The sequence below is a fragment of the Lathyrus oleraceus genome, chromosome 6 (assembly GCF_024323335.1).
Source record: "Lathyrus oleraceus cultivar Zhongwan6 chromosome 6, CAAS_Psat_ZW6_1.0, whole genome shotgun sequence".
Classification (NCBI taxonomy): domain Eukaryota; kingdom Viridiplantae; phylum Streptophyta; class Magnoliopsida; order Fabales; family Fabaceae; genus Lathyrus; species Lathyrus oleraceus.
In genome coordinates this window covers 85,047,602-85,058,195 of record NC_066584.1, presented here as the reverse complement: position 1 = coordinate 85,058,195, position 10,594 = coordinate 85,047,602, and positions in this window count along the sequence as shown.

Here is a 10,594-nt window from a genome sequence, read left to right as displayed (position 1 = left end):
ATGTTTCTCTTGTAGAATCAACATACTCTTTCCACTGTGATTCGCGCCACTGCTTCTGCCTCCACCCATTTAGTGAAGTAATCAACATCTAATATTAAGAACTTCATCTATTCGACTGCCACAAGATATGGACCCAAAATATCCTACCCCATTGATAAAACGATCATGGTGAAAGTACCGAGTGCAATAATTCTGCAGGGCAGTGGATGAAAGAAGAGAACACATGACATTTCTCACACCGACTTACAAATTATGCGCAATCCTACAACATGCTCGGCCAATAATATCATGTTTTTCATATTTTTCCTGACAGTGTTATTCCTCGGATGTGACTGCCACATATCCTTTCATGTACTTATTTCATGATAAACACCACATCCTCTTCCAAAATGCATCTTAGCATAAGAGCCGACCTTCCCATCTAGTATAAATGATCGGCCATGATGAGGTATCTAGTAGATATCCTTTTAATGCCCATGGATTCCACCTCTTCTTCAGGTAGCTCATTCTGGGTCAAATATCGAACAATATGCGCCATTCAGCCCCTTGCATTATCCAATGTCATAACTTCCTCAACCTCCGTACTCAGTTTTTCCAGAGTTTCTTTAATTACTGTCTTGTTTAAACCGACACCTTTGGTGCTTGCTAACTGTGCTTAAAGGTCGACTCTGACGTTCTCCTCCATTGGGATGTGGTTTATCTCAAATTCTTCAAATGTATGAGACATCTTGAGAGCTTTTTGCAAGTATCTGACCAATAATGGATCCTTTGTCTAAATCTCTCCCTTGAATTGGCCGGTGATTAGTTGAGAGTCAGTTTGAACCAATAAATGCATTACTCCGATCTCCTTTGCCAACTTCATTCCTGCAATCAAAACTTCATATTCCGCCTAGTTGTTGCTAGCCTAAAAATTCAAACACAAAGAATATTCAAGGACATGGTTACTTGGTCCATTTAATACTATCCTAGCTCCACTTCCTTTGAGATCAGAGGATCCATACACAGATAAAGTCCACCTGCATGAATATTCTTCCGAAACATGAGCGCGTAACTCAATCAGGAAATCGACAAGTATTTAGACTTGATGCTACTTCGAGGTACGAACTTTATATCATATTATGACAACTCTACCACCCAGGCTACCATTATTCCGACCAAATCCGATTTCTTCAAGACATGCTTAATATGGTAATTGGTTTTGACAATAATAGGGTGTCTTTGACAATATACCAGTTTTTCTCCCTTCTTCGTCTCGTAAACTAACAAAACTCATAGCCTTGGCTGATACGACTAAATATAGGATAAACGGTTGGTTCTCCTTCGATAGTACAAGGATGAGAGGTGTAAATATGAAGTACTTTACTTCTTTAAAAGCACCTACACACTCTTATGTCCATTGGAACTTCGTCGATTTCCTCACCACAACGAAGAAAATGTTTGACTTATCCCCTGCACAAGACAAAAAATGAGATAAATCGGCTAAGCGTATTGTCAATTGTTGTACCTCTTTTACTATTGATGGACTTCTCATATCGATGATTACTTGGCTTTTATCCAGGTTTGCTTCTGTTCTTGGACTGGTTAATAATAACCCAAGGAATTTCCCAGCTTGTACTCTAAAAGTACACTTGTCCGACTTTAGTCTCATGTTGTAACTTCTGGTTGATGCAAATGTCTCTTCTAGATCTTTGACGTGCTTTCGGTCTTCCGAGGTTTTTATCACCATATCATCCACGTATACCTCCAGGTTTTTCCCTATATGGGAAGCAAATACCATAGCCATCAGTCTCTGATAGGTAGCCCATGCATTTATGAGCCCAAAAGGCACCACCTCATAGTAATAATTATTCCTGTTTGTCATAAACACAGTTTTGGGTGCATCCAGTAGATTCGTTCGTATCTTATTGTAACCTGATTAAGGATCCAAGAAACTAAGAAAACGGTGACGAATCTCGAAAAACACAATCCTTCGTAAAGGTGCATGATCGGGAAAATAGCAAGTGTACTATTTTGCCTTTTATAGTAATAATGGGGAAATTCCCCGAATGTCGATCTCAAGGACTGCAAGTCAATATCGAGTTTAAATTATCATTCAATTAAACAAAAAGTATTAATTTGGTTTTTAGGTGTAAAAATATAAGAATAAATGTAAAAGCAAATAAGGATGCAAATAAAGGTTTACAGGGAAAAAAGAACAATACCAGGGAAGATGTATGATTTATCCCTATAACAGCTTTGAGTTACTATTGCATCAACAAATATCAATTACTACCAGTTCTCAAGGGTATTTTCTCCAAAGTCCTTGGTGAGAAAATCTTTAATCAATCTACCCTAATTTCTATGTCCATAGGCAATTAAGGTGAAGTTAAGCTTTATAATATCAAGAATACTCTGGTTAATACATGGTATCCCTAGTCCCAGGTGATATCTACTGTAGAGTAACCTTATGAAAACCTTATCAATGGCGGTCCAGCCTAATTGATAACCACAAATCAATCTCGATTGGTCCGAAAGAGAAAGCAATAAACACATCAAAAGGTTACCGTAAAAATAATATTATAAATGCAAATGTAAACTCAAATTCGTTACAATTCTAAATCAGGGACACCCCCTAGCATTGAGGGGTTTAGCTACTCATATTGTTTAAAACAAATGCAAGATAAAAATTACACATTACAAGTAATTGAATGACTTTGATCTTCAATCGCTCCCGCTCATGAAAACCTCCAGCTCTCTAAACGCCTTGTTTTCTGTAATACTTGATTGCTTCACAATACTGTATTTTTCCGTGTTCCAAGATGATCTTTCCTTAGGAAGAAGGTCCTCTTTTATAATGGAAATTCCAAGCAGCAGGTGGACATGTCCAAAAATCTCTCTGAAAAGCCCGACGAACAAAAGCCCGAGAAAAATGGAAATTTTGGGCTTAAGCTGACACAAGTGACCGTGTCAGCCTACTGTTATTGGTGACACGCTCATGGCCTCATGACACGGGGGGTAGGGATGGCAATGGGCAGGGTTTGGGAAGGGTACTATAATACCCATCCCCATACCCGCGATTTAAAAAAATCCTCGTGCCCGAGCCCATACCCGCTTGGGTGCCAAAGTTAGCACCCGTACCCGTGCCCTATGGGTATGTAAGTACCCATACCCGTACCCATGACCCGCATTCCTATTAAAAATAAATAGATCAATTATAAAATATCATATAATTTTAAGTTTTTAAAAACATTAAAAAAATTTCGAACAATTTATTGTTGAAATAAACGAACACTTATATTAAATATGTAGTGGCTTAACATTGATATACGTTTTATAATTGATAGACATGCATTTTTATATAACAATATAAACTAAAATATATAAATAAAAATAAAAATATATAAATATATAGTGTGCGGGTATGGGGCGGGCTGGGTACCAAGGTGCCCATACCCGCACCCGTACCCGCTTTATTTTTTATGGGTAATTACCCGAGCCCATGCCCGTACCCATTTTTGCGGATTTTTATCCTACCCGTTATGGGTAAATTTGCGGGTGCCCATTGGGGATGAGTCAAATTGCCATCCCTAACGGGGGAATTGATGCCTGATACGGCCCATGTCAACTGACATGGGTGGCCGTGTCAGGCCACTGTCTTTCTTGCCACGCCCTCCTTTGCCTGACACGGCCCGTGTCATGTGACACGGGTGGCTGTGTGAGACCTCCTGTACCGGGCTTTTCCACTCCTTTGCTTGCCAGAATCTTGCACTGTCTTGCTCTGAGTTCCCTGGTTCTTCCACCTGGATCTGTCGGAAAAAAACACAGCTATCCCACGCATAAAATCATGAAAATATAATTAAAATATAACAATGAATGGAAATGCTTAAATAGTATACCGGAAGTAAATTTGCCTTGAAAAGTATCAAAAATGCTTGCACAGTGTTTCAAAATCCTCGGTTTCTTATCGGATTAGTAACGAAAACTTAATGCAAATGATGACTGATCATAACCCCAAACTTAGCTCATTGCTTGTCCTCAAGTAATGTTTAAGACAACACTGCGTGTCACTCCCCATGATTCTTGTTTCCTAACACTGCTGAGATCATTCACTAACGTCTTCCCTCTTCCTTCCATAACTCTTCCTTTTTCCTTGTTAGTTCTCAATCGCACTTCCACTTCAAAGCACCGTTTCACCTTGTAATACCTCAAAATTTGCCCCCCTCATGCATGCATTCATTTTTAGGTCATTTAACATTTCATATTGCATTTCATCATGTCAATCAGAATTAGATCCAAGAAACTTGAATATCATCCAAGACACTTTGTGGGTCCTATCTGGGTGATCAGTCAACACTAGAGCTGTCAAATAAGCCCTATATTTAAAAGCCCCAATTATTAAGCCCTATTAAAGCCCCAATATATTAAGCCCCTTATCATTAAGATTTATTTTAGGCCCTAAAATTTTAGGCCCTTTATATAATGCATTTTTTTTAGGCCCCATTGAGGGGCCTTATTTTATTCCCAAAATTTGGATGTTGAGTTTATCACTCCATTCATTTTCTCTGTGCAAAGCTTCCGCCACCGTCAACCAATTACACCGCCGTCGACTTTTCTCTATCACATAAATAAAGGTACTCTTCTATCTCCATTTCTCTTTAATCTCTAGTTTTCTTAATATCAAATTTCATTTTTTATCTCATTTGAATCAACATGTTTATAATCCTGCTTAATATGTACACTCACAAACTGTTTGTGGAAATGCCTCAACAACCTTAGATAGACGCCTTTTGCCTCCAGAAAGCCACTGGCCATAGATTTTAAGTTCAAGTAGAAAATAAGGTGCTATGAAAGTAGAATATGCATTTCAGAATGTAGGTGATGGAAACAGCTATCAACACTGCTAAGGCTAATAACCATATTAAAAAACTGATATTTGGTGTAATATGAAGAAACCTTGTGGCAGGACTTGTTGCCAGATTATGCCATAAAACCGCTTGACTGCTTAGGCCGAGACAGATACCAAAACATCCTATAGGAAACCGAAGGAGAAACGGCCACTGCTCATCTGTCGGGAGAAGGATGTCCTCATAGTCCTGTGTCAAATGTATGCACAACATTATAATTGATCATTTATTATTATGCACATCCATCTCTTACTTGTTTCTACTACATACAATGATGAACTTATTTTGAAAACCTGTTATATTTTAAGAGGTAAAGTTAGTTTCTTAATGCGTGCAACTGCAAATTATGCAGAAATTTATATGCAAATATCAGTTACGATGATTTAGCTCTTTGACTCATTCTGAACATCGACTACCTCTATTGTCACCGAGAGGCTGCCAGGGGTTTTATGCTCCTTATTTTCTTGAATCACTTTTATCTGAAAGATTAATTCAATTATTGGTCAAACTAGATTAACATGACTTTACATGCAGGTTTTAGCAAATAGAAGTATCTTTTCTAAACATCAACACTAGTACTAACTTTGCCGTTTTTCTTTTGAACTCTAAATTCCATATCTGCCACAGAATCTTCAATCTTCTTCATCAGATCTTTGGCTGAAAGGTTAGTTGTAAACCTTATCTTCCTCTCAGATACATCTTGTAACTCAAACCACATAGTATGCGAAAAAATGAGTGAAATTTTCTCGGGAAGTGGTGAAAAATTCTGCTCAAAATATATAACAATGCGAATTTCCTGCTAAGTAACTTGAACTCTCACCTCGTTCTCAAAAAGTCCAGACAGGTCTAGGCTTGAAGACATCCCTATCAACTCAAATGCATTGATACGGATCGGAGTTTCCGATCTCCTTTTTTCTTCTTCATGTGTCTGTGACCAAGAGAATAATTTCGAGTTACAACAAAGAGAAAAAGGCAAAATCACGGTGGCTGCCAAATTTACTGTCATGGACACACAGTTATTAGTTCAGACATATACCAATTAGTCCTCCTTGAAAGCTGGTATAGTGGAAATGACAACCGTTGTCTCACATTGAATCGATGACTGCTTTGTAATTGTGGTGTATTGACCTTCAATACAGTTTTGCGGGAAACCCAGTGTGATTTAAATGGTTTATTCTGGACTTCATTTGTTGTTGTGTGCTTTTTAAATCCGAAACCTTGCACAGGCAGAGGGAATAATGTAGCAGCTACCATCATTGACATTAAAATTAGCATGCTTAAACCTAGTCCTTGTCTAATATTCTGAAACATTTTTCTCTGCAATAAACAAGAGATAGTGGTAAACATGTTATATGAAGAATACCATGAAAGCCTTATGCGTAATTATTGTGTGTGAGAATTAGAGGGTTACTTACCAAAGTGAAATTTTCATTGGATTTTTCTATGTTCTGCACATCAAAAGCAGTAGCATTCTCTCCCTTCAATTTATCCATAGTTATTATCATTTTTCTGATTATGTGCTAACAAGTTAGTTATGTATTTATTTAATAACTTTGTGTTTTGTAGTTGTTCTTTGATGACAGTATCCGCAATATACAGACAGGAAAATCCTTGGGCCTTCATACAGTCTTGGTAGGTAGTTCTTGCCGTTGTTGATGAATGGATAAAATATTAGTAATAATATTATATGGAACTCTCATGTACTTATGAGCTTATGTTGTGTTCCAGGCCATTGAGAGTTTGCTCAGCAAAAAGATATTCCTTAATATAGAGGTTAGTCCTGCTTTTCTGTTTTTCAGTTCCCAGCTCACAAAAGCATATCAAACTGCTGCAGCAATATTGCTGTTTTATTTGAGGTCTTAATATATAACCATGACATAACAGTGTTATGATAACACACATTCTTTTTGTTATAGTATGGAGTCAATGGATACGAGTGAGTATGCACAAGGTCAAGATGAAACTCATAAGGAAATATTGTCAACACTTTGGATTATTTTCACTAAAATCGGCAAAGGAAAAGATGGAGTTGAAAGAGCTGCATACAATTTTTGTAGTACTGATTTTGCCATTGGAAAAAACCCCAAGTCTGGTCAAAGTTATGGAACTTCACATCTAAGTCGTCATGTTTTTATTTGTAAAAGTTTCCAGTTGAGCCTTCTTAGTCTAGAGGAATCGTCAAGCCTAACCCCAATCAACCAAAACACACATCGTGAATTACTTGGAGAAGCCATTATTGCACATGATCTTCCTTTTAGCTTTGTCGAGTATGAAAAAATTCGAGTTTGGGTGAAATATTTGAATCCATGTGTTGAAATGGCCTCTAGGAATACCATGGTGTCATATATTGAAAAAATATATGATAAAGAAAGGATCAAGCTTAAGGAAATCATGGGTAGGATTCCAAATAAAATTTGTCTAACATCGGATGTTTGGACAGCATCTACTAGTGAGGGTTATATCTGTTTGACTGCTCATTTTGTTGATGAAAATTGGAAGTTAGTTAGTTGTCTTCTTAACTTTCTTCGAATGAAGCCCCCCCACACGGGTATTGCACTGGAAGCTACTTTATTTGATTGCTTAAAGCAATGGGGAATAGATAAGAAATTTTTTACTATTACACTGGATAACGCATCTGCCAATGATAACATGCAAGACCACTTGAAAACTCATCTTCGAGTGCAAGGCAATTTGATGTGTGATGGTGAATTTTTTCATATCCGATGTTCGGCCCATGTACTCAACTTAATTGTCCAAGAGGGTTTAAAAGTTGCTAGTGAAGCCCTCCATAAAATTAGAGAGAGTGTCAAGTATATTAAAGGATCTGATGGAAGGATGCTTAAGTTTAGAGATTGTGTCGAGGATGCAGGGATAAATGTTAGCGGTGGTTTAAGATTTGATGTATCTACTAGATGGAATAGCACTTATTTGATGCTTGAAAGTGCCTTACAATATAGGAAAGCTTTTGAGTTTTATAAGGTGGCGGATAGAAGCTATAAATATTGTCCATTTGATGAGGAATGGGAAAAGGGGGAAAGGATTTGTGAGTTTTTAGAACCTTTTTATGAAATTACCAATTTGATTTCTGGTTCATCTTATCCAACTGCAAATCTGTATTTCATGCAAGTGTGGAAAGTCCAGTGCATTTTAGAAAAACATCAAAAAAGTATTGATAAGGTGATAAAAGATATGTCTGATAATATGAAAAAGAAATTTGACAAATACTGGAAAAACTATAGTATTGTGCTAGCATTTGGAGCTATTCTTGATCCACGCTTGAAGGATAAATTTTTGAAGTTTTGCTATACTACACTTGATGCCTCAACCTCTGAAGGGAAACTTAAGAATGTAATGGATAAATTCAAAGGGCTTTATGAAGAATATATGAGTTATTCTACCAATCAAAGTGTTTCTCTTTCTCAACCATCTAATGAGTTCAACACATTGGCTAAGCTATCTAGAGAGGGGAATAAAGCTAAAAAATCAAAGATTATAACCGTAAGTTTTTATATTAACATATTTATTTCACCCCATTTCCTCTTTTATATATATACTTGTTTGAAAACTTTAGGTTGTCTATTATTTATATTTTATTAGTATTAGAAAAAGAGAAGGATTATTGCATAAAATTGTTAGTAAGGATTATTGCATGAAACTTTGTGTTGTACTTTGTATGTGGCTTTACTAGTAAAATTATGTTATGTTGTTTCTGTGAATATTGAGAGTAAAATATGTCCTAACTATTTATATATATCGCAGGATTTTAAAACATGGAACTCGATTGAGAATAGGTTTGTTCTTGGAAAGAATGAATTAGATATATACTTTGACGATGAATTACTGGAGCTAAATGAAGAACACTCTGAAGATTTTGATGTACTTCTTTATTGGAAGTTTAATGAGAAAAAGTTTCCGATACTCTCCATAATGGCACGCGATGTGCTTAGCATTCCTATCACGACTGTAGCATCTGAGTCTTCTTTCAGTATCGGTGGACGTGTTCTTACGAAATACAGAAGTTCTACTCTTCCTGAACACATCCAAATGTTGATTTGTACTTGAAGCTGGTTGCATGGATTTTCGGAAAATATGAATGGTAATACTACTTTGTATTTTATTTATTTTTATTTGTTCATGTTTATGATATACTCATGTCATTGTTTTGTTGCATCTGCACCTAAGTATGATTTATTGTGTTTTTAAGATGAGGAAGATATCAACACTAATGATGAAGGCAATACTGAGGTGACAATGACTCAACATACATTTGGATTGCAAGATTGAGGTGGAAGACTAATTTTAGTGCCATATACTTTATTCTGGTTGTTGAATTTATCTTTTCATGTTTTTTTGGTTGAATTAGTGTCTTTGTTTATGTGATATGTGGTTCATGTTTGTATTGATTTACTTCAATTTCGAATGTTGAATGTCCGAAGTATCGACATATATCTTTCAGTGATATGTTTACATAGTATTTTTCGTGAATTGAGATGGATAATATTGTTGTTTGTGTTTGAAAAAGAACATAAAATCCTACTCAAGTGTATAAATATTAGCAAGTCACATAATTGAACTGGTTTGTGTAATATGTTTTCTTTTTTTTTTTTTTTTTGGAATTTTATGTTGAAAATTTTATTTTTAAGTTTTTATTAAAGTTGTTTTTTATTTTTGAAATTTTTAGCAGATTTATTTAAAAATTATTTTTTTATATTTTGAATTTATTTTATTTTGGTTTTCAAAATAAAGTTTTTTTATTTTTTGAATTTATTTTATTTTGTTTTTCAAAATTAAGTTTTTTTATTTTATTTGGGGCCTTATGGCCCTCTTTTAAATTTTGGGCCCATCTAACTTTAGGGCCTAAGTATTTAAGGGCTTACTATTCTTTAATTTTTTTAGGCCCCCTTATTTTGGGGGTTGGGGCCTAAATTAATTGCCCCCTTAAATTGACAGCTCTAGTCAACACAAGGGAATGACTTGAGATACTTCCAACATGTTCAAATGGGGTCTATTCATCAGTCAAAACGTTAATCTTGAAGGAGCAAAAGTTTGTTCATGAACTGCCATGCTCGCTAGGCGAAGCCCACGCGTTTCGAAAAAAAAAAACGAAAAAAAATAAAAATAATAATAAAAAATAAATAAATAAATAAATAAAATATAACAGAAAAATCTTGGACTTGGACCTCTCTCTTTTGAGCCCACAAAGTCACAAAAATCAGGCTATAAATTCTAGACTTCCATCTCCCAAAAAACCCTGGAAAAAAGATAGTGAGAGAAGAGCTAACAGAGTTCAGAGCAACCTCCAGAGACTGAAAGGAACTCATCTGCAAAGAGCCAATTCCATCTCATATAAACCCTCAGATTGCTTTGCAAACCCAACCGGGCAATTCAATTTCATTCGATCTCTCCAATCAGATTTGCCCTATTTCCATTACTCTATGCTTTCAATTTGAATGCTCTGAATGTATGAGGTATTATCGTTAGGTTTTGCATGTGGGCACATGTTTTAGTATGTATGTCACGTCTTGATGTGTGGATCCTTGCCCCTGACTTTGAATTTTGATACCCTTTTGATGCATGTGTTTAACAAGAGGTTTAGGCCTCCTACATTTGGTTGCTTTTTGTGAGCCCTTTTTGTGAATTTTAATGGCATGATTCATGTGGTTACATTTTGATTTGGGGCAACTCTTGATTGCGCCCCATCTTGTCACTCT